The following is a 25503-nucleotide window of genomic DNA, read 5'->3' on the forward strand; positions in this document are numbered from 1 at the left end:
GTTTGGAATTTTTAGGTAATTTTTTTTGGTACTGGGGATCGAACTCGGGACCGTGTGCTTTTGAGGCAGGCGCCAGAACCACTGAGCTAAATCCCCAGCTGTTTGGAACTTTTAAATAGACTCCTATTCTTTTATATGCCGGGGTTCATGTTTTGGATCTCATTCTTTAGCTCCACTAGCTGTTTATAAGTGTCTTCTCTAGAATTGCTGATTATTTGTTTCATTATGGTCATTGCCTGATTAGTTATATCTTCTTTAAATTCTCTAAGCACCTTATTGAACTGTTTTACCTCCATTGATACCCTTTCATAACAATCTACTGTGTGGCTTGTGATTTCCTCTTCCTAAATGTCCCCTGAACTGGTTTTGGGGGAGTTGGGAGTTTTTGGAGTCATTTTGTTGCCTTGTCTTTTCATGTTCCTGTTGTTGTTTGTTTTTTGTGCTGTGGTTTGCAAACTCTCTGGCCCAGTGCCCTGTTCTTCAGGACTGAGCCACAGTATTGTTTATGACCCCCAGGCAATCCAGATATTGTCATAGAGAGAAAACCAATTGTCAGCCACTACTGTGTTACCTTGGCTATAGTAGTAAATTCAACAGTGGCATCAAATGTCTCCTGGATGTTGGCAGACCCTAGGAACAACTCATGAGTAGCCCTTAAGCAGAAGAAAGAGGACTATGATTTTAGTGAAGACAATTAGGCCACCCACATATTGACCCGTTGTAATTCAGACCACTCATTTCTGCTAGATGCAGGCAGCAGTGCCAGAGCGCAAGTACACCATTTGATTAAATATCTTCTCCCTCAGGACCAGCCCTGTGGTGATTATGCTCTCCAAGCCTGGCCTCCTACATCAGAATACAGGCTCTGGGATCTTCCTGGGCTGAACCTTGCCCTCCTCGGGGCCCGGAGATCCCTGTCTAGCTCTCATCCCCTCTAAGCTTATCTCCCAGGGCTGTTTCTCACTCAGTCTCTGTGGTAGGGCACTACTTCAGTCAGGAAGCAAAACTCTCCTCCTAGGTGTTGGTCTCTTCTTCAATCACTTTGGTCTGTTGGTTTTCACCTCTGTCGCCCTGTGCTATGGAGAACCAGGAGCAGAGGTGGCATCACCCAGAGAGGGACACACATTTCTGAGTCCTCCTGGCTCAGCTTGGTTCCTGGGTCCTAGAGCACTTAACTCCTTAAGCTAAGTGCTACTTGTCTTTTTCTGTAAATGAGACTAAGTTCTTGTATGACAAACTGATTCTGCTGTACTGTATCATGGATAGTTGGGGGTACTATCAGGGCATATTCTGATATATAACATTTTGTTAACTTTTTGGCCTAATTTGAAGAGTGAAGTAGAATCAATCAGTAAGCATTCTTCATTACAAGTAAAGAAGAGAGAGAGAAGTAGATATGTATCTTTCTTTCCCTCACTTTTTTATATACATATGCTCAATTATATTATTTATAACTGTTGGTAGTTTTAAATAAAATATGTGTAAAGCAGTATGTACTAACAATAATACTTTTGACTTATCTTTAGCTGTTTTTAGAAGTTTCTACCCTCATAATAATGAATGTCCCAGAAATAATACACCTTCTCTACCTCCCTTTAACTCTGCTTCGGAAATACCCTTCTTTACATTGATATAATCCATGCAATTTTGTTTTTTATAAACTCTTGCCTAGGGTTATTGGAAACCTAGAGTAAGTATCATGTCCTAAATTCAAAGTAGTTGCTGCTCTCCCCTTATTTAGTGATATTTCTTTAATGAATTTAAAGTTTTCTTGTCTTCATATCTTATATTATAAATTCTTCAAATTACTTTGCAAAATCTAAAATCATTTAATTTCTAAAATGTCAGATATTAAAACTTTCTTATTATAGATCATATGCTATTTATTATGAGGTTTTACCATAAAAATAGGATGTCTTTAAAGTGATCATTTTTTTTTTTTGGTACCGGGGATCAAACTCGGGACCTTACACTTGTGAGGCAGGTGGCGGAACCACTGAGCTAAATCCCCGGCCCTAGAGTGATCATTTTAAGCCCATTCGTAAATCCTGTAATGTTTTAAATGTAGGGCATTTAAAAATAGGAATATAAATTAAAATGTGCAGTTTTCATGGGAATTGTTGGGAGTAGTTGGTATGAATTTCAAATACGACTATTTCTTTTTTTTTTTTTTGGTACCGGGGATCGAACTCAGGACCTTGCGCTTGCGAGGCAGGCGCCAGAACCGTTGAGCTAAATTCCTGGCCCTCAATATGACTATTTCACCAATAATAATGAGAATATCTTAGGAAGAGCCAAAATAAGTGATTAATTATGCAAAAGCACTTGCAATTCAAACCTATGCTTAATTAAATAAGATAGACTTGTAAAAAATGCTAAAGTCACTTTTCTAAGAAGACCTACCAAACTACCTCTTAACATCGATTTTTGTGGGAAGCAGGAATTCATGGGGAACTAACTACAAATGGGCCTGCCAGTGTCATAATGGCATGGTGAGGCTAATCTGTTGGCATTTGAACACACACACACACACACACATGCACACGCACACACACGCACACACAGGTAGACATTTTTCTCTCATTGCTCAAGCAGCCCCTCAGGGAAGGCAGGTCTCTATCCATGTCCCACCAGCAAATAAGTTAGGGTGTGTGACAGAGGGAGGTCAGATAGAACCCCCACAACCTTCAGGGACCTCTTAGCCAATTAGCCACTTGAGTGCTGTTGACACTGTCAGCCACAGGGCCAGCTGCTTGCTCACTCTCAGCAAGGGAGCCTCCTGCTGATGGCGGGGGTCCAGGGAAAGCTCTGGGTCGGGCCCTGCCCTGGGCTCCTCCAGGAGAAAAACAGCCACCCAGCCAGTGAACACACAGATCCGCCTTGGCCACCTCGGAGTGCCAGACGTCACTGTTCCTTTCTTCAAAGCAGCCTTCTCGGTGTCCCCAGACAGACTGGTGTGAAGTGGGCTTCCCTGCCCCTCTCTGCCTCCTCTTGCTCTGGGCCATCCTTTTCCTCCACAAGTGGGGTCCGTGGTTGGATGGGATGAACTCGCCCTGCTCTCAGTTTGCGAGTGTGGAGGCCGAGGTCGCAGGCTGTCCCTAAGTGGTCTGAGTGCTGGTAGGAGAGATGTATCCTACACCTGTTCCCACGGGCTAGCTCTCCTGTCAGTTTCGTTCGAATTATGCAATCACCGGAAGAGGACCGTGTACCAAAGCTGTCACTGGGCATCACTGAATTATGAGAGGCCAACCGAAAGACAGGCCATTACCCAATTATTTCCAGTACTGGGGATTGAACCCAAGGCCTTCACTGAGCTACACCCCCAGCCCTTCTACCACAGGGGTACCTCGGTTCTCAAACTTAATTCATTCCACAATTCTGAAGAAGATGGCCAGTTAGCTAGCAAGTATACGTTATGGAGGACCCAATTTTATTGCACAAATAATGAGTGAGTTGTAGATTTCTCACGAGCTTCTCATTCATTGCTTATTTAACTTATTAAAATGTCATCATGTGGATGGTTGGTGTCTGGAAATCCTGAAGAACATTTGCTTAATTCTCTCCTAGTTTTAGTTTAAAAGGAACTGGTGCCACCCGTACCTACCAGTACTAATACATTTGAGCAGAGTAAACATTAGTTTATTGCATCTGGTTTGCAATGTCCCATAAAGGGCCTTGGGGGACAACAATGGATATAAAACCACTGCCACCCTGTCCACTGTTCATTACTGAGCTAATCGTGCACAGGATACTTAAATATGCATTAAATATATATTTAAATATGCAAATTATTTCCTTAACTTTTGAAAAAATTGCTATGTACTAAACTCTATACTGTTTTTCATGCAATCACTTATGAATTTGATTTTTTTACAAATCTAAAAAGTATAGAAGTCCACATACTTTCTGTTTGATTTACTGTGTTTGTGAAAAGGAAGATGAGGTGTGGATTTTATCTCTTCAAAAGCCTTATATAACTGAAATTTGGAGTTTTTGTGAACAATGGGTGTTTTGAAAATATGATCAACAAAATTTTCCGTTATTGTTATTTTTGGGGGGGGTACCAGGGATTGAACTTGGGACCTTGTGCTTGCAAGGCAGGCGGTGGAACCACTGAGCTAAATCCCTGGCCCAATTTTCCATTATTTTTGAGCATTGAATTTGGGTTATGGTGGAAGAACTACCTTTAGCTGATGCCTCTAAGTAAGTTAACTGTAATAGACTCAGTATGGTTTGAAACAAGCAATAAGAATCTTTCCTTTTACTTTTCAATTAAAATGATGAGTAGTGAAATAAAAGGCTTAAAAAATGAGCATGAGAAGATGCATGCTGGCACTAAGAGTATGAAATGCAAACCTTATTGTGGTTGTGGAAAGTTTAAAAAGCTTGTCTTTCATAGATTAGAACATAAATGATTGTATTTGGGGACATTTCCTCTTCCTTCCTGTATGAAGTTGTGTTTATGGCAGCTCAGTTTGTTTTCCCTCCAGAAGGAGAAATGTTTAATTATTTTACTGGCAAATTGGTTGGGTAGGGAAGAGAAAAGTTGAAGATTTGGACAAAGATTCAGACTGATTTATACTTTTCTGTTGTGTATGTTTTCCCTTTGCCATGGACAAATCATGGATCGATCATTTGACAATGTTTCTTTTCAAAAAACTTGAATATGGAATCGATTTAGTATTTTCCACCAATACCTTAATGTTTGAAATTTAAATGTCAGGCCTTTGGAGATGGACTAATACACTTCTCACAAATGAATTTTTAATGGTCTGAATCCAGTGGTCCAATGCCTTCACGTGGTATACATACAAATTCCTACAGTTCTGACTGTCTTTATGAGATGGTACTTAGTGGTTGATTATTGAATTGGTAGAACTTTACATCCTATTACATTTTCATATTATTCAGAGTCACAAAAGAAAAAAGTTTACACTTATAATAAAATCTAGATATGGATGTGCTACTGCTGATTATTCATAATCATTCATTTTTCTCCCAGTCTACTTTCAACATCTTTTAAAGCTCTGAGTTTCTATTTTTTTTATTCCACCAAAATACATTTTGCATTTAAAAAAAAAAACAAAGTGCCTCTTTTGTCTCATCTTATGGAGTGACATATGGTAACATTTTTAGAGTCTTCAACAGAATAGTTTAGATTCCAGATGACTCAATTGTTCAAAAATCATTTTTAGAAGAAATAGTCTGATCATTTACATAACAGACACCACATTGAGAAGAGACCCCGTTTACACATCTGGTTCTGCAATCAGGAGGCTGGTTCGGTCTCGAGGACCTGCACCTGCAGTGGGGGCTGAGGTCTTAGGGGAGCAAGTCCCATCTGCACACAATTACCACAGCGCGCTGGAGTTACTTCCAATCGAGGGAGCCCATGAACCCTAATGCAAAGCAGATGGACCATTTCTTAACGTAGGAATTGTAGGAGCGTTGACCATCATAGTTAAAGAGAGGCGGAAATGAAGAAATTTGATTGACATTGTCCTTATGACCGATGAACGCTGTTGGTAGTTGAATGATAGTCCAGATAAATGCCTTATAGAGATTTGGACACTTGCATTTGTTTCTGGTGAGTTTAGGTTAGTTGAGCATCTTGAGTATTTATATGACTGCATTCAGTCTAGAGCAGTAATGGCTAACCATTTAGAGACCGAGTGCCCAAACTGCAACCTAAAACCCACTTATTTATTGCAAAGTGCCAACACTGCAATTAAATCTGATTACTGAGGTTTTAGTTTAGAAAAAAACAGCTCACACATTAACATCTTTTGTCTTAAAAAAAAACCACAATAACAGGGCTTTCAATGATACAAACAGCTTTTTATTGAAAGGTAAAAGTTTGCATTTGGCATGTTTTTGCACAATTAATGTGACCTTTGCTGTTGAATGTATGCTGATAATTTGTCAAAACTTGGCTCATACTGCATTAGTTTGAGAGCAATACATGCAGGACTAGGTCATCTCTTAGTCTGTTTCTTGTATCAGATTTGATATAATTCAAAGCTGAAAACAGCTGCTCACATGCTTAAGTAACTGGGGCCACTTGGCTTGTGTGCTAACAGAGAGGGCTCTTTGTGCCCACTGCGGCATGTGTGCCATAGATTCGCCACCATTGGTCTAGAGGATTAGACACCGGGCAGCCAAAAAGAAAGGTGGATTTGGAAGCCTTGGAAACTGCTCTCTAGGAGTTTGCAGAATGAACTGGTCATCTTCTCTATCGTGCAGAGAGAAGTCAAGTGAATCATGAAATGTTCTTAGATCTGCATCCTAGCCTCAGGAGAATATTTGTCTAGTACTTGCCTGGCTACCTTGAATGTAGAAATCACACACAATGGTCATTTTGTCCAGTTTGGTTTTTAATGCATTCTGAAGAAATTTTGCTTTTTTTTTTTTCTTGACACAACAGAGAGGTATTTTTGAATTAAAACTGATCATCAATTAGCTTTGTGATTTCCATCCTAGCAGGACTTTTTTTTTCTTAAAATCTGGGAAAGTCTTGTGGTCAGGGTAATAAAACTGTCTTATATTTGAACTTTTATATGGTACTGGGGATTGAACCCAGGGCCTTTGCACTGAGCTACATCCTCAGCCCTTTTTACTTTTTATTTTGAGACAGAGTCTCAAATTTATGATCCTCTTATGTCAGCCTTCCAAGTGCTGAGCTTACAGGCAGTATCTGGTTATGTTGTAAACATTTTTAACATTGCATATGTGTGTGTGTGTGTGTGTGTGTGTGTGTGTGTGTGTGTGTGATACTGGGAATTGAATGCAGGATCTTTGCACTGAACTACATCCTCAGCCCTTTTCTTACTTTTATTTATTTTTATTTTGAGACAGTTTTAGTAAGTCACTAAGTACTGGGCTCCAACTTGCTATCTTCCTGCTTTAGCCTCCCAACCAGCAATGTTGCTTTGTTTCTTAGTATTTACCTTTTAAAAAGCAAAAGTGATGGAGAGAGAGATTTAAGAAGGCAGCACAGAATTCCTGTGATAAGTTCCTCCCATCCCCAAGTCACCTTTGAGCAGAGAGGGGCTGTCACTGGTGCAAAGGTTTTTGTAAATATTTCGGTGTCCTCCTACTTCCCCTGGCTTACTCCTGAGTGGAGATAAAGTAGGTGAGCCTATTCCTTCAGCAAACATTTGCTTTACATTTGCAATTGCAGAGTTCTCCTGGGGATGCTGTGAGGGCCAAGAAGGACAGGGACATGACTGGACCTCTGGGGCTGTCCCTTAGAGAGGAAGACAGACATCGTTAAATGAGCATTTTGCTGCCAGGAGCAGTTAAATGCACATATCGCTGACAGTTACAGGCTCAGCACCGGAGAGGGGCAGAAGAATGGGGCCTTTATTTCCATTCAGAGACATTAGGGGAAGTGTCACAGGGGGGTGGCATTTGGTCTGAGCCTGGAAGTATTTAAGTGTCTGTAGTTGGAAAACAGACTGAAAGACATTTCAGAGTTTAAAACATCTAGCAGGCTATGGTCATGGGAAGGGCCTGGCGATGTGTTTCTAGGAAAGCTGGGCTTAAAGACAGGCTCTGTGGCAAAAATGTAAGATACACACCATGAGTAAGATGAAAGATACGTGGAAGGTGAGATACAGAGAAGATACCTCAGAGAGATGGAGATACAGAGAAAAGTTCACGTTCATCTTAGAGAAAGTAAGATCCAAGTGCAGGGCCTGAGAAGATGGAGGAGACAGTCTGACTTCCAACTTAGAAAATAGCCACAGTAGGAGTCGCAGGGAACGCGCCGAATCAGCCTGCGGCAGACAGGCAGGTCTGTGGACGCCATAGCAACGTCTGGGGTCGTGCGGAACGCGCCGAATCAGCCCACGCCCCGGCACCAATCCACTGGGCACCCACCCCCCACCCCTGCTCCTCTGTACAGCCACCTGGTTCCACACTACAAAGATGCAGACACCGGACCACCAGACCACTGTACTGGGTAAGTTGGAGGCATCTTCACCTCCCATCAGGACCAGGTCTATCTTCAGAGGAAGGGCAGCTGGAACCTGCAATACAACTCTGCAGAGTTCAACCCTACGGCAGGACAGGGAGCTCAACTTGGGACTTGCAGCCAGAAATCTGCCTGAATCTCATGGGTCTGCGACTGGCTTGCTGAGACTCACTGACTTATATCTGCACACTGCTGCCCACGTTGTCTATTGTGACAGCAGAGACAAACCCTGAAAGAGGCCCTTCATCGTCAATGCTTTTTTTTATTCCCAAAATTAGTATTATTAGTTTTTTTTCTCTTCTCTTTTCTTTTGCTCCTTATCTTTAATTTTTTTCCGTACTCTGCAAATATTTGTTTTTCTCTCCTTTTTTGCTTTTCTTTTCTTCTTTCTTTTCTCTTTCCTTTCTCTCTCTCTTACACTCACTCTCTTGCTCTCCCACATTGTTCATCTTCCCTTTTTGTCCCAGTTTTGGTCCTCATTCAGAGTCCTTCTTTATTTTCCTAGTATTCTCTTTTTCCCCTCTCATCTGTGTCCTCTGACCGCACTGCAAACCTTCCCCTATCCTTCTTCCCATCTGTCCCTCCCTCCCCAACCCCTTCTAACTCCCCATCCCAAAGGGTAAAGTTGTTATATTGAAGAGTTTATTCACTATATGTTGGGTTGGTCCTTGATCTTGCTTTAATTCACACAGCTAAAGGTGATAGATTAATAACTACCACAAAATGTCATTTTCAAAGATGTACTTGATGCAATGGTGTTGCTGATTGTATCACTTGGGCTAAGGTGTTGGTACTGATCTAGTCAATGAACCTTCCTAGGATAAGGAAAATGAGATAGTCTTAGAGTCATTAGAGACTCAAAACTTAAAGACCAGCTATATCTGGAAGACACCTCTGAGAAGAAAGCATTCCATAAGGGTTCTAATTACAAGCAACAAAGATACCTACAATAAGCAATTTCAAGCTATCAACCCAGGAGTTAAACCAAGGACAGTACCAAAAACAAAAATGAGAAGACATTTAAGCAAGGCACAAACTCAGACTTCCACCCCACCAAGGGGAAATCTGCACAGCAGAATGAACCAATGTGAGGATAGAATCGCACATATAGAAGATAAGATTGCAATTAGTGAGGAGGAAAAGAAAAATTGCTTTAAAATTGTAAGGGAACATGAGAAATCAATCCAGCAGCTGCTAGATGATGCAAAGAAGAATAACATAAGACTGATTGGAGTCAATGAAGAAAGAGGAGAGAGTGCAGATGACATAAAAAAACTGTTCACAGAAGTGATGGCAGAAAACTTCCCAAGGAGGGGAAAAGAACTTGACATACAGATAACTGAGGCATATAGGACTCCAGATAGCCTTAATAAGAAAAAATCTACACATAGGCATATCATAGTTAGGATTCCAGAAATCCAACAGAAGAACAAAATTCTACAAGCAGTGAGAGAAAAGAAACAAATCACATACAAACGAAAGCCCATGAGAATCACAGCAGACTTCTCAATGCAAACCCTCAAGGCAAGAAGAGCTTGGAGTGATGTATTTCAAGCCCTAAAGGAAAACAGCCTCCAACCCAGATTGATGTACCCTGCAAAGCTATCTTTCAAAATTGATGGAGAAATAAGGTACTTTGATGATAAAGAGCACCTCAGGAACTTCATGAATACCAAACTGGCACTCCAAAAAATTTTAGACAATATCCTAGGAAAAGACAATGAGGATCACAACCCCAGGAAACCCAGCAGAAGGAATCCACTGGTCATGACAAATTAAACGCAAAGGGGGAGAATCCAACAAAAAGAAAAAGTCATGACAAGGCTTTTAAAACTTTTGACTTCATCTCCCTAATGAGTGTATAATTCAATCTTATTATTGTACTGATTAGTATTTTTCTGATTCTAGAATTGCACACCATTCCTTGTGCTATACTGGCTATTTATCATCTTATGTCTACATTTTAATTGGGTTGTCTATTAATGAGCTGTAAGAGTTCTTTATATATTCTGGTCATAGGTTATATGCATTGGAAATATGGTCTGTTTAAGGGCTACTTTTCATTTTAATGATGTCATTTAAAGTTCTAAATATTGATGGAATCTCATTCATCAATTTTTTTCTTTTCTACATCATGTCTTTTGTATCCTAGGTAGTTCTTGCCTACCCTGAATTCATAAATATTTTCCCTTATAATTTCTTCTTAAAGTTTCATACTTTTAGGCTTTCTTATTTAGGTTCATAGATCCCTTCAAGTTATTTTCATGTATGGAAAAAAAGGGTTGAGGTTAAGTTTTTATAAACAGATACCAGGTGTTCTAGTGCCATTTGCTGAAAACACTATCTCTTCCTTGGCTCTTGAATTGAGTTTATATTCTATAAAATGCTAATGTTAAATAATCTTTCAAAAGTCAGTGGACCATATATGTGTGGTTCTATTTCTAGATTCTCTGTTTTATTCAAATGATCTATATGTCTTTCCTTACACCAACACTACCTTGATTACTGTAGCTTTAGAAGAAGTCTTAAAATTAGGTACTAAATGTCTTCCAACACTGTGTTTGATTTTGTTTTTGGTTTTTAACTTTTCTAGGTCCTTTGTACTCCTACACAACTTTTAAATTTCAATATCCAATTCTTCATTTATAGCAAGTATACACAGACCTGAATTTTTATATATACCTTGTGTTTTCTAATCCTGCTAAATTCAAGTACAAGTTCTAGGGGCTCCTAGAGATTTCTTAGTATTTTCTCTGTAGATGATCATTTCATCTACATATAAAGATTTTGCTTCTGCCATGCCAATCCTATCCTAGTTGTGTCATTTTATTGCCAGATTATTTTGGTGGGGACTAGGTTTCAAAGTTTAATGGACAGATAAAGAGTAAGCATATCTGGCCTTGTTCCCCACCTTAAGGAGAAAGCATTGTATCTTCTCCATTCATATAAGGTGTTCTCGCTGGAAGTATGGGGTACATGTCTTTAATCTGTTGAGAAGTTTCTGTTCTACTTCTAGTCTCCTGATAGCTTTTACCATAAACAGCTGTAGAATTTAGTCCAATACTTTTTCTCCAACTAGTGACAGGATCATATGGCTTTTTCCTTTCCTCTGTTAAAATGATGACTTTTGGGGGTGGACCTTCCAATGCTGAACCAACACTGCCATCCCTATAACAAAACCATTTTCTACATCCTGCCAGATCTGACTTCTGATAGTTTGTTTTGTTAAACAAATTTCTCTCTGTGTTCATACTTTTTTCTTCTATTATCTTTATCCAGTTTTAGGATTAGCACAATGTCGATTTCCTCAAATGAGGGGGGAAGTGTTCCTTCTTTTTTTTGCTTTAAATATTTGATATAATTTATCAGTTAAAATGTTTATGAGCCTGCTGTTGTCATATAGGTAGGTTTTCAAGCTAGGAATATACTTTCTTTAATAGGTGCTATTCAAATTTTATATTTCCTCCAGAATTAGTTTCATTAATTTGTCTTCCAAGGTACTTCTTAGAAGTTGTCAAATTTATTTCAAAAAAGATTTTTGTAATATGCTTTCTATATCCTTTTAAATTCTGTAAAATCTGTGGTCATGTCTCCTAGATCTTAATATTGTAATTTAAAAAATGTATAACTGATATTGTGTAACAGGAAGAAAAGGTCTAAAAGAGCAGGGGAATTGGGAGGGGTAGGGGAAGGGAAAAAAGGGAAAAGAAAAAATATGAGAAGTGGAAAAAAATGGAAACAAGATCTTTGGAAATAGGGAAGGGTGGAGGGGGTGAAGGGAGGGCAAGAGAAGGAGAAAAAAAATAAGAACCAAGAGACTCATGTAATGGTACAAGATCCCAGTGATGAATGTAACTGTATTTTATACCTAAAATGTACCAATAAAGTTAATGGGAAAAAAAAAAGAAAAAAGAGAAAAATTTCATGAACACCAAACCAACACTACAAGCAATTCTAAACAATATCCTAGAAAAAAACAATGAAGGCCATAACTCCATGAGTCCCAACAGAGGGAAGCCACCAGGCAAGGTAAGACACTAAAGGGAAAGGGGGAAAAAATAAGAAATAAAAGAGCCAACAAAAGTAAAACATCATGACAAGGATAAATCAGTATCTATCAATTATAACCATCAATGTTAATGGTCTCAATTCACCAATCAAAAGAAATAAACTGGCAGAATGGATTAAAAAGGAAAACGCAACAATATACTGTATACAAGAAACACACCTAACTCAAAAAGAAACTCATAGACTGAAAGTAAAAGGATGGAAAACAGTTCTCCACGCCACAGGAACCCAGAAGAAAGCAGGGGTAGCAATCTTATTTGCAGACAAAGTAGATTTCAAACCAAAACTAATTAAGAGAGACAAAGATGGTCCCTACATCCTTGTGAAGGGAACAATCCAAGAGGGAGAGATGACAATCCTAAATATATATGCACCAAATACAAATGCCCCCATCTATGCAAAACAAATATTAATAGACATGAAAAACCAAATAAGCACTAACACAGTTGTAGTGGGGGACCTCAATACCCCACTATCACAAATAGACAGATCATCTAGACAAAAAGTTAACAAGGAAATTCTAGAACTGAACCAAGCTACTGAACAAATGGACTTAATAGATGTTTACAGAGTGTTCCACCCCACAAAATCAGAATACACATTCTTTTTGGCCGCACATGGGTCATTCTCCAGAATAGACCACATGCTAGCTCATAGGACATGTCTAAATAAATGTAAAAGAACTGAAGTTACCCCCTGTATATCATCAGACCATAGTGCAATAAAATTGGAGATCAATAACATAAGAAACCGCAAAACCCCAACAAACACATGAAAACTGAATAACACCCTCTTGAGCAACCAATGGGTCACAGAAGTAATTAAAGAAGAAATTAAACAGTTTCTACAAGTAAATGAAAATGCCAGTACAACATACAGGAATCTATGGGACACAATGAAAGCAGTTCTAGGTGGGAAATTCCTAGCAGTGAATGCCCATATTAGGAAGACAGAGAGAACTCAGATAAGTAACCTAATGCAGAACCTCAAGCTCCTAGAAAAAGAAGAGCATAATGAATCCAAAGCTCATACAAGAGAGGAAATTATAAAGATTAGGGCAGAAAGCAATGCAATGGAGACTAAGAGAACAATACAAAAAAAAATCAATGAATCAAAGAGTTGGTTTTTTGAAAGAATAAATAAAATCGATAAACCTTTAGCCAACCTTATCAAAAAAAGGAAAGAAAAGGCACAAATACATGCAATTAAGAATGAAAAAGGTGAAGTCACAACAGATCCAGCAGAAATCCAGAGGATCATCAATACCTACTTTGAGAACCTCTACTCCAATAAAATGGAAAACACAGAAGAAATGGGCAGATTGCTAGATACAAACGAATTGCCAAAGTTAAATGAAGAAGATATAGAAATTCTAAACAGCCCAATTACAATGAGTGAAATTGAAAATGTAATAAAATATTTACCAACAAAGAAAAGCCCATGTCTGGATGGCTTCACTGCTGAATTTTACAAGACATTTAAAGAAGAACTAATGCCATTACTCTTTAAACTCATCAAGGAAATTGAAAGGGAAGCAATACTTCCAAATTCATTCTTGGAATCAAGTGTTACTTTGATTCCAAAACCAGGGAAAGACTCAACCCAGAAAGAGAACTACAGGCCATTCTCCCTAATGAACATAGATGCAAAAATCCTCAACAAGATACTGGCAAACAGAATACAGAGGGTCATCAAGAAGATCATACACCCTGACCAAGTTGGATTTATCCCAGCGATGCAAGGATGGTTCAACATTCGTAAATCAATAAATGTAATACACCATATTAACAGAGTCAAGGACAAAAACCATATGATCATCTCAATAGATGCAGAAAAAGCATTCAACAAAATCCAGCACCCATTCATGATAAAAACCCTAAAGAAAGTTGGAATAGAAGGTCTTTATCTTAACCTGATGAAGGCTATCTATGAAAAACCAACAGCCAACATCATACTAAATGGTCAAAAACTGAAAACTTTCACACTAAAATCAGGAACAAGACAAGGATGCCCACTATCACCACTCCTGTTCAATATAGTTCTGGAAACATTAGCCACAGAAATGAGAAAAGAGAAAGAAATAAAAGGAATAAAGATAGGAAAAGAAGAAGTTAAACTGTCATTATTTGCTGACGATATGATACTTTACATAGAAGACCCAAAACACTCTGGCAAAAGACTTCTAGACTTAATTGACAGATTCAGTAGAGTAGCTAGATACAAGGTCAACACTCAAAAAATGATAGCCTTCTTGTACACAAATAACAGACTCGCTGAGAAAGAAATTAGGGAAATAATTCCTTTTATAATAGCATCCAAAAAAATGAAATATCTAGGAATCAGTCTAACAAAGGAAGCAAAAGACCTCTACACTGAAAACTACAGCACTCTGAAAAAGGAGATGGAGGAGGATATAAGAAAATGGAAAGATATCCCTTCTTCTTGGGTAGGAAGAACCAATATAGTGAAAATGGCCATACTTCCAAAACTACTATATAGATTCAATGCAATGCCAATTGAAATTCCAACAATATACTTCACAGAACTAGAGAAAACAATCCAAAAATTCATTTGGAACCAGAAGAGACCTAGAATAGCTAAAGCAGTTCTAAGAAACAGAGACATGGCTGGGGGTATCACAAGCCCCAACTTGAAACTATACTACAAAGCTACTGTGATAAAATCAGCATGGTACTGGCAAAGGAACAGACCTGAGGATCAGTGGAATAGATTAGAAGATGCAGAAACAACTCCAGACATGCTCAGCCGCCTCATCTTTGACAAAAGAGCCAACCACTATCATTGGAGGAAAGATAGCCTATTTAATAAATGGTTGGAAAAACTGGATTTCAACCTGCCAAAGATTGAAACTAGATCCATACCTATCACCATGCACTAAACTAAGATCGAAGTGGATTAAAGATATAAATATTAAGACAGAAACACTAAACTTGCTGGAAGATAAGTTAGGTAGAACTCTTGATGATATTGGCATAGGAAAAGACTTCATGAACAAAACCTCAGCAGCATGGGAGCTAGCAGAAAGAATCAACAACTGGGCTCTCATCTTATTAAAAAGCTTCTGCACTGCAAGAGAAACCACCAACAGAGCTAACAGACAACCAACAATATGGGAAAAATTTTTTAGGAGCTGTAACTCAGACAAAGGACTACTATCTAGAATATATAAAGAATTGAAAAAAATCAGACCCCCCAAATTCAGAGACCCAATTCAAAAATGGGCATCTGAAATGAACAGACATTTCTCAGACAAGGAAGTAAAAGCAGCAAACAAATACATGAAAAAATGTTCAACATTACTCGTCATTCAAGAGATGCAGATGAAAACAACATTGAGATTCCACCTCACCCCAGAAAGAATGGCTGCTATCAAGAAATCAACAAATAACAAATGCTGGCAGGGGTGTGGGGAGAAAGGAACCCTTCTCCATTGCTGGTGGGAGTGCAGACTGGTGCAACCACTGTGGAAATCAGTGTGGAGATACCTCAAAGAACTAGGGCTGGAGGTCCCGTTTGGCCCAGCTATTCCCCTGCTGGGTATCTTCCCAAAAGAATTAAAAGAATCATACCACAGAGATATATGTGCCCCCATGTTCATAGCAGCACAGTTTGTAATAGCTAAAACTTGGAAACAGCCCAAATGCCCATCAACTGGAGACTGGATAAAGAAAATGTGGTTTTTTTATAAAATGGAGTACTACTCAGCCATAAAGAATGAAAAACTAGAGTCATTCATAGCTAAATGGATGCATATTGAGGCCATCCTCTTAAGTGAAATAAATAGGACACACATGTGTAAATACCGAATAATTTCTCTAGTGTGAGAAACTGATAGTGTAAACAAGGGTTAAAATGATTAAAATGAATGATTGATAATTTTAAATAGGAAAAAAGGTCCAAAGACGAAGGAGTGAAGGGAGGGGAAGGGGAAAGGAAAAGAGGCAAAGGAAAAACTATGAGAAAAGAAAAAGAAATGGAAATGAAATCTATGTAAATAGGGAAGGGTGGAGGGGGTGAAGGGAACACAGGTAATGGGGAAAAAAAAATAAGAACCAAGATATATCATGTACAGGTACAAACACCCAATGATAAATGTCAACAAATTGTATACCTAAAATGTACCAATAAAAGAACTGAAAAAAAAAATAGCCACAGTATGTCACAAAGAGTGAATTAACAAAAGAGGTTGACAGGGAGAAGGACAGGAAGATGGGTTTGAAGGCTATTGTGAAGGCCCAGAGGAATGAAGGAAAGTTGGGTGGTCACCATGGAGACTGATGATTTGGCAATTCCTGGAAATGTACTATGCAAGTAAACAACTAGATTGTGGTTGGTGTAAGAATAAAAAACTTCTATCCTAAGAAACTGCATTGTCTTGAAGACACATATCACAGAAACAGCTATTTTTTTGTTTGTTTGTTTGTTTGTGTTCTTAAATTCTTTTATTGGTACATTTTAGGTATACAATACATTTACATTTATCAATGGGTGCTTGTACCTGTACATGATGTATCTTAGTTCTTATTTTTTCCCCATTACCTGTGCGCCCTTCACCCCCTCCACCCTTCCCATTTACATAGACTTTGTTTCCATTTTTTTTCTTTTCTCATAATTTTTCCTTTCCATTCTTTCCTTTCCCCATCTCCTCCCACCACCCCTACCCCTTTGGACCTTTTCCTATTTCAAAGTATCAATTATTAGTTATTAAACCTTTTAATCCTTATTTTCACTCTCAGTTTCTCACACTAGAGAAACTATTCGGTATTTACACATGTGTGTCCTATTTATTTCACTTAAGAGGATGGCCTCAGTATGCATCCATTTAGCTATAAATGACTCTAGTTTCTCGTTCTTTATGGCTGAGTAGTACTCCATTTTATAAAAAAAACCACATCTTCTTTATCCAGTTTCCAGTTGATGGGCACTTGGGCTGTTTCCAAACTTTAGCTATTACAAACTGTGCCGCTATGAACATGGGTGCACATATATTTCTGTGGTGTGATTCTTTAATTCTTCTGGGAAAATACCCAGCAGGAGAATAGCTGGGCCAAACGGGACCTCCAGCCCTAGTTCTTTGAGGTATCTCCACACTGATTTCCACAGTGATTGCACCAGTCTGTACTCTCACCAGCAATGGAGAAGGGTTCCTTTCTCCCCACAACCCTGCCAGCATTTGTTATTTGTTGATTTCTTGATAGCAGCCATTCTTTCTGGGGTGAGGTGGAATCTCAATGTTGTTTTCATCAGCATCTCTTGAATGACCAGTGATGTTGAACATTTTTTCATATGTTTATTTGCTATTTCTACTTCTTTGTCTGAGAAATGTCTGTTCATTTCAGATGCCTGTCTTTGAATTTGGGGGTCTGATTTTTTTCAGTTCTTTATATATTCTAGATAGTAGTCCTTTGTCTGAGTTACAGCTCCTAAAAATTTCTTCCCACATTGTAGGTTGTCTGTTAGGTCTGTTGGTGGTTTCTCTTGCAGTGCAGAAGCTTTTTAATAAGATGAGATCCCAGTTGTTGATTTTTTCCGCTAGCTCCCGTGCTGCTGAGGTTTTGTTCATGAAGTCTTTTCCTATGCCAATATCATCAAGAGTTCTACCTAACTTATCTTCCAGCAAGTTTAGTGTTTCTGTCTTAATATTTATATCTTTAATCCACTTTGATCTTAGTTTAGTGCATGGTCATAGATATGGGCCTAGTTTCAATCTCTGGCAGGTTGAAATCCAGTTTTTCCAACACTACTTATTGAATAGGCTATCTTCCCTCCAGTGATAGTGGTTGGCTCCTTTGTCAAAGATGAGGCGGCTGAGCATGTCTGGAGTTGTTTCTGCATCTTCTAATCTATTCCACTGATCCTCGGGTCTGTTTCTTTGCCAGTACCATGCTGATTTTATCACAGTAGCTTTGTAGTATAGCTTCAAGTTGGGTATTGTGACACCCCCAGCCATGTTACTGTTGCCCAGAATTGTTTTTGCTATTGTAGGTCTCTTCTGGTTCCAAATGAATTTTTGGATTGTTTTCTCTAGTTCTGTGAAGTATGTTGTTGGAATTTCAATTGGCATTGCATTAAATCTAGATAGTAGTTTTGGAAGTATGACCATTTTCACTATATTGGTTCTTTCTACCCAGGAAGAAGGGATATCTTTCCATTTTCTTATATCCTCCTCGATCTCCTTTTTCAGAGTGCTGTAGTTTTCAGTGTAGAGGTCTTTTGCTTCCTTTGTTAGACTGATTCCTAGATATTTCATTTTTTTGGATGCTATTGTAAAAGGAATTAAAATAGCTATTTTGGGGAGAAGAAATTAAGTGCTCTGGCAAGCTGACCCAGGAGAATTGCAAATTCTGGCCCTACTGGGGCATTTAGTGATTTAAGGAGACTCTATTTCAAAATAAGAAATAAAAAGGACCGACCATAAAGCTCAGTGGAAATTCCCTAGGTTCAAGTCCCAACACTTAAAAAAAAAAATCTTACAAACAATAAATGAAATGCCAACTAAAATAATAACAGGATACAATTTTCTACCTTGCAAATAGGCAAGTAATAGATTAAAATTTGAATGATACCTGGTGTTCTTGATAGTGGGGGATTGGGAAATGATTCCTAATGCATTGTTTGAAAAGTATAAAGCAATGCAACTTTGTGAAAGGGAATTGGACCATAGCCATTAAATTTGTAAGTGCGTGTAGCCATTGAACAAAACCTTATTTGGAATTTATACTCTACAAATATATAATTTAATCAAGATTATTGTACATTAAATTTTTATGATAGTAAAAAAGATGAAGAAAAGGACAAGGATAATGAAGTTCTTAAAATCAACCAAGATATCTGACCATGATCAAATAACCAGCTATTTGTACAAATAAGAAAGCTCGATTATGGTTAAATAAAGCAAGAATCAAATACTGTATCAGAACCAAGTGCAAATAGCGGAAAAGCTGACTTTGCACAGAAAGAACTGCCGCCCTCTGAAGTTTATGTCTCCCCTGTTGAGGAAGTCAGACTCTCCAGTCAATGGTAAACTGAAATCATGGATTATTGCACTTTTTTTTACTTTTGTGGGTGCTCTAAAATTTATTTCATAATCATGTGTTGATTTTTGCAAATAAAAGTTATAAAGAATATCTTTATCCTTATGTAAATAAAATATCTGTAGCTTCACCCTACATTCTAAAGCATTCTCCCATTCATCCATAAGATGGCACCAAAAGCACATCAAATATCGCAGGAGTCAAAAGGGACAAGTATCTAGTTACCACTGTGTATTGAAATGGGGGTCTTCTATTTGTCCACAAGATGGCAGCAAAAGCACATCAAACACGCTAGGAGCAAACCCCGTCTCAGAGTACAGTAGTTGATCTGAAATTAAACACTGATGTTAATGACTCTGTTGCTTTGGACGTGTTAGTTGCACAACTTATTCATTACATTCTTATTGTTTCTAACCAAAAGACTGTGTTGATTGTAACTTGATATATATGAGAAAAACAAGTCACCTATTGTGGCAATACTCAGATACAGCCAAAGTTAACACTGGCACTAATCTTCCTGTCTATAGATATGTGGTGAGAAGGAGAAGGTACACAGTTTCTAAACAAAATATGCTCTGCATACAGTTGTTTTCCAATCTACCCTTTTATATCAAATGCATCTGAAGTGTTTTCCTAAATTTTTGATATGGTGATTTTTAAGGGGTACAAGGTGTTCTTCTTGCGGTTTATTGTAATTTGTTTAAGTGATTTAAATTAGTCATTTAGGCTGTGTCTTTAAACTAATCCAAGATTTCTCATATACAGAGTATTCTGAGAAAAATAGTACAATCAACCCAGTAAACCACCATCCAAATTTGATACACATTAATTTTTTTTTACCATCTTTGCTTCAGCTTTTTTTGTGATCCCAGGGCCTTTGTGCTGAGCTATATCCCCAGCCCTTTTATTTATTTATTTATTTAGGTACCGGGGATCAAACTGGGGACCTTACACTTGCTAGGCAGGCGGCAGCACCACTGAGGTAAATCCCCAGCCCTTTATATTTTTTTTAATTTTTTATTTTTTTAACAATAATAAAATGTATCTTTTATTGAGCACTTACAAACTCACAACAAATTCTGTGCTAAGCCCTTTACATAAGTTATCTTTCTTTTTTTTTTTTCATTGGGAATTGTACCTTTACATAATGCATCTTGGTTCTTATTTTTTCCCCATTCCTAGCCCTCCCTTCACCCCCTCCACCCTTCCCTATTTACAAAGACTTTATTTCCATTTTTTCCATTTCTCATCATTTTTTCCTTTCCCTTCTTTCCTTTCCCCTGTGCCTCCCACTACCCCTACCCCTTTGGACCTTTTCTTCCTATTTTGCATTATCGATTATTCATTCTAATCATTGGTACATTTTAGGTATACAATATAATGACATTCATCATTGGAAATTTCCCGGCCCTTTATTTTTAATTTTGAGACAGGGTTTCACTAAGTTGCTAAATTGCCCACGCTAGACTGGAACTTGCAGTCCTTCTGTCTCAGCCCTCCTTGTCGCTGAGATAAAGACATTTTAATCCTTAATCTCAGATTTTAACTATAAAAGTAGTTTCTCCAAGCAATGTAGTACTTTTCTGCATTTTAAAATTTTACACATAAATATAATCACATGAGTAAGAAGACTCTACATTATGATTGGAGATTTACTTATGTTGTTAGAGACCTAGCTAGCTTGACATGATCTCAGACATAATTTATCAATGGAATATAATTTATAGCACAATGTGTTTCCAATCATTGAATCAGCGCTGTTGTGATGCGGTAGATGCGGATGAGGTCCTGTAGGTGGCGCACTGAGACAAGAACTGAAGCACCCAGCAGGCCTTTGGGGTTGCTAGAAGAGGCGGGGCAGACTGACAAGGAGCCCGGCCTGTCTCCCTTATTTATTGTATTTATCAGCCAAACTTAGCCTTTTACTCAATTTCTTTTCTCAAAACCGTTTCTCAGTAACCGAAAGATAATGTGTAATGATTTTGTGATCCTCTGCTTTTTGTTGTTGTTGCCTGACACGGTGTGTGTAGATGGTTACATTTTCAGTGAATACTGTCTCTTTCCTTTGTCCTATTTCATTTGTTTTGCTATTGTCATTACTAAGTTACGTCCAGTCTATTTTTGAAGAGTAGAGTAGGCTTGGCTAAAGTCTTTTTGGGAGGTCTTCTCATCTGTATTTGTATCCAGGGAAACTGGCTTGTTGACATGAGTGGAGTAGTGGTAAATTCGTTTGTTTGGCTTGGGGAAGTTTACATTAGATGCTGATTTGATTACCTAATTATTTGTGCAACTGACCTCCAAATTTAGTTAATCCAGTGATATTTAGAGAATGGCTATGGAGGAGCAGTTTCAGTTTATATTTGTCAACTAAAATTTTCTAATACTAATAGTCTATCTAGTTCTATTTCATTAAACATTGGTCAGTTCATTGGGTAATCAAATATATAGGTATGACATTTATGCTAAAACTATTTTATAGGAAATGTCAGACATGTAATAATGTATAAAACAGTGAAATAAACCATGTATGCTTGACATTCTACATACCAATGTAGCAGTTGCAAGTGGAAGCTTGAAAAGATTTGTTTTTTCTCATCCATGTTTGTTCTTTGGCAAAACCGTGCCAGAGGTGATGCGTGAAACTTCTGTTAGATCAGTAACACTTACTATGATAGAGAGCTTTCTGTTGTTGAGACCAAATGCCTGAAATCAACAACTTCAAAATAGGAGAGGCTTATTTTGGCTCACTGTTTCAGAACTTTCAGTCCATAGTTGTTTCTATTGCTTTTGTGCATGTGGTGAGATAGTACATCAAGGCAAAGCAAATAATAGAGGAAAGGCTTTCTCATGGCAGCTTGGATATAAGAAAAGAGAGAAACATGCTGTGTGCCTAACAGCTCTTCAGAGGCATCTGTCCCAGTGACCTAACTTCCTCCCACCAGGCCTCATCTCCCAAAGAGTGCATTGTCAGTCAATAGTTCCGTACATGGGCCTTTCAGGGACACCTCTGCAGCATAATATTTGGATGGCATCCTCTTTCGTGATCTTGATAATCTGACATTAATGACCATTGTGGGGTTCAAAACGATCATTTCCTCATTCTGTGATTTTTTTCTTAATTTATTATCTGAAATTCTCCTATAGGTACAGGATTTCTTTCTCTGTCATTTTTTAATCCTCAGGTAATGTGATAACATAGTGGTAGTGTTTTCTCTAAAATAATAAAGTTTTCCACATTCATTACATTTAACTGCAGTGATAGTTAAACTTTCTTTAGAAATTCAGAGACCCTTTAGCATAAAATCCAACTACTAAAATTTGTCAACTGTAACAGTCATGGGTTAACCAAGGTGTCTAAATGTATAATTTGCCAAGTGTTTAATGCTGTACATTGGCAAGACAGGTGATGTAGAAACAAGAGGAGTGAGTCAGGAGAGTCAGCACTTAACAGCTATGGAAGCCTCTCAAACATCTAGTGTAGAGGGACTAGGGTGGAGTAGTGTTACTGGACCTGAGAAGTTAGGTTCAACAGGACCTGAAAATTGGCACTCTAATCTGATGGGAGCTGGCATCAAGAAGATGTAGAGTTTGAAGCAGAAACCACTTTATGCTGAGGAGAAGAATCCTAGGCATTCCTAGGATATCCTCCTAGGAGGATAGGAAGATCTTAACTCCTACAGTTGCCTCTTGTTGGGTTGGACAATTTGGGATCCACACGTGTATAGAAGTGGACAGAGAAGAGCAAGGGTGAACAATGGATGTGGAGACACGTAGGTCCAGGAGTGGCATACCACGATGACAGATTACATGAGAAAAACCCTTCACAAGTTGTCAGAAGGACATGGACCAAAATCATGACTAGTTCACGATAAAAAGATGCTCTCTCCGCCTAGGTTAAGCAGAGTCTAAAAGACTTGAGTAAAATCATACATCATGTGGAAAACTTGACAACATTTACACTAATTGTATGAAATAAAAATGCAGGCAATCGGCATAGCTAGTCTATGTTTTTAAAAATAAGAGATAGAGGGCCAGGGATTTAGCTCAGTGGTTTCATCGCCTGCTACCCAAGCACAAGGACCCGAGTTCGATCCCCAGTACCAAAAGAAAGAGAGAGAGAATAAAAATACAGTGATGGGTTAAATGTAAAAAGTACAGTAAAAGACACATTGCCATTGATCTGCCTGAAAATACTCCCCCTCACTTCGAGCACACTTATTGTATCATTGTTGCAACTTTTTGAAGAACTTTGGAAGTCCCCTTTCATGAGTGTGTTTAGTTGTGCTGTTGTGGCTGCCTTGATGACCTGAATGGGTTCAACAATTTTGCCTTTCATAGTCATTCTGACTTAAGGAAGACTCAATATTTTCATGGTAGCAGAACTTGTGAAGAAAGTGGTAATGTTTTTATGAGTACATTTCTTTTGGATTGCACTTTGTAGCAGCATTTACTGGATTTGTGATCATACCTCATGAAGACACTGTCACTTGCTGTGTTTCCAATTACTGATGGTATGGAGCATATAACTTATGCTCTTAGAATATCTACATTGTATGGAAATGGCACAGAGTATACAAAATTATTTTAAAAAGTGGTGAAGAGGAAGATGGAGATAGTTTTTTATTTAGAAGAAGTTTCAGGATACAGGGGTATTTTAGTGTGTTTGATTTAATTATTAATGAAAGAAATATAGATACATTGAACTACAGTGATACAGTTGACTTTTCTTTAGGACTTCAGTGAGGATTTAATATAAAAAATCAGTTAATGTAATTGGCTAATTTTAAGTCATCGATTATCCAGTGTGTCTAAATATGACTCAGAGGGCATTTAAAGCAACATATTGGCTAGGTAAGTGAATCAGAAACCAGAGAGGAGAGATCGAGGAGAGTAAGTGGTTAACTGGTTATGGAAACATCTCCTACATCTAATGTAGAGGGACAGAAGAGGAACTAGTACCGGGGTCAGCAGGACCCAGAGCACAACAGTCTAATATTATGAGAGCTGGAGTCAAGACAAGGTGATACTTTGTTAATAATTAAAATGTTTTATGCGAAAAAGGTATAGTATTATTAGGAAATGAGTTGAGAGATAGATTAGCAAGTGAAAACATATTCTTTTAAGATCATGATGCACAGTGTATTTATCATTGTTCTAATTATTTTTGTTATGAAAATTATTTTTCATAAAACTGCTTTTGTACTTTCTTTATTAATATCTACTTGTGTGACATAAAAGTAAATTTTAAAATTCAGAATTACAAAGAAAAAAAAATTGATGCAGAAGCCACCTGATGATGAGACAGAGAAAAATTGTAGGCATTTCCATCCTCAGGGACTTATTTCCTACTGCTGCCTCTTTGTGCGTGGACTATTGGACATCCAGAGGTTTCGGAATCAGGAAACTCAGAGATCCAGGAGGACAGTGAACAGTGGATCTGAGGACAAATAGGTCAAGGGCTGGCATAGCACAGTGAGCAGGTGAGTGAGAAAAATAATTCACAGATTCACAGAAGACCATGGTTCATAAATAATCATCACTTACTTATCACAAAAGGTATTTTCATATATTAGGCTAAGTATAGATAAAAACTCTGGAGTAATATAGTACATGCTGTACAAACCTTAAAATCTTTTAAACCAATTCTGAGAAATAAAGATATAAGCTATCATCATAGGTAGTCTACATTATCAAAACATACTACATGGAAGGGCCGGGAATTTAGCTCAGTGGTTCTGCCGCCTGCCTTGCAAGCACAAGGTCCTGAGTTCGATCCCTGGTACCAAAATAACCAAAACAACAACAACAACAAAAACTACATGGTAATGAGACAAGGAAATAATGAAAGAAATATGTGTGAAATTCAAAAAAATACTACTGTCATTAAATTGAATAGAGTGGAAATGAATAAAAGCTAAAGGAAAACAGTGTCATAAAGTCAATTTTAAAAGTTGTGTGGTCATATATTAATTCAATATATTAAAAGTATTTTTCTATAGCAAAAGTCAGTACACAGATAAAATTTAAGAAAAGAATAACTTGTAAATTTTCATAATAGAAACCTTATGCCTAAAAACAGTGTTAAAAATTATATGAATTCTATATATGAATAAAACAAGCAACAGGGAGAGAGAATACTGAATATACAATAATTGGAGAAATTTAAATTGTTGATAGAGGATACAATCCAGGAAAATGGAAAACTCTCTCTCTCTCTCTCTCACACACACACACACACACACACACACACACACACAAATACTGCGTATGGGTGGTCATTGGAGAAATCCCAACATCCTTCAGTGAGTGAAGACTGTTAGCTCTGTGGCAAACTCCTGTAATCCCTGGTACTCAAGAGACAGGTTAAAAAAAAAAAAGTATTTCTTTATTGGGGAACAAATAAGA

General features: G+C 37.9%; 1 long non-coding RNA gene across 1 annotated transcript in view; it reads left to right on the forward strand.

The window, feature by feature from the left end:
- Positions 1 to 25503, forward strand: part of LOC147828203 (uncharacterized) — a 39238-nt gene that overhangs the window by 12674 nt on the left and 1061 nt on the right. Inside the window, exon 2 of the long non-coding RNA XR_015451179.1 lies at positions 24433 to 24578. This is a non-coding gene — a long non-coding RNA (uncharacterized LOC147828203). The remainder of the gene's footprint in view (positions 1 to 24432; positions 24579 to 25503) is intronic.

Source organism: Heterocephalus glaber, unplaced genomic scaffold (assembly GCF_053883595.1).
Source record: "Heterocephalus glaber isolate CG9 unplaced genomic scaffold, H.glaber_assembly_v1.0 deba00001234, whole genome shotgun sequence".
NCBI classification, from domain to species: domain Eukaryota; kingdom Metazoa; phylum Chordata; class Mammalia; order Rodentia; family Bathyergidae; genus Heterocephalus; species Heterocephalus glaber.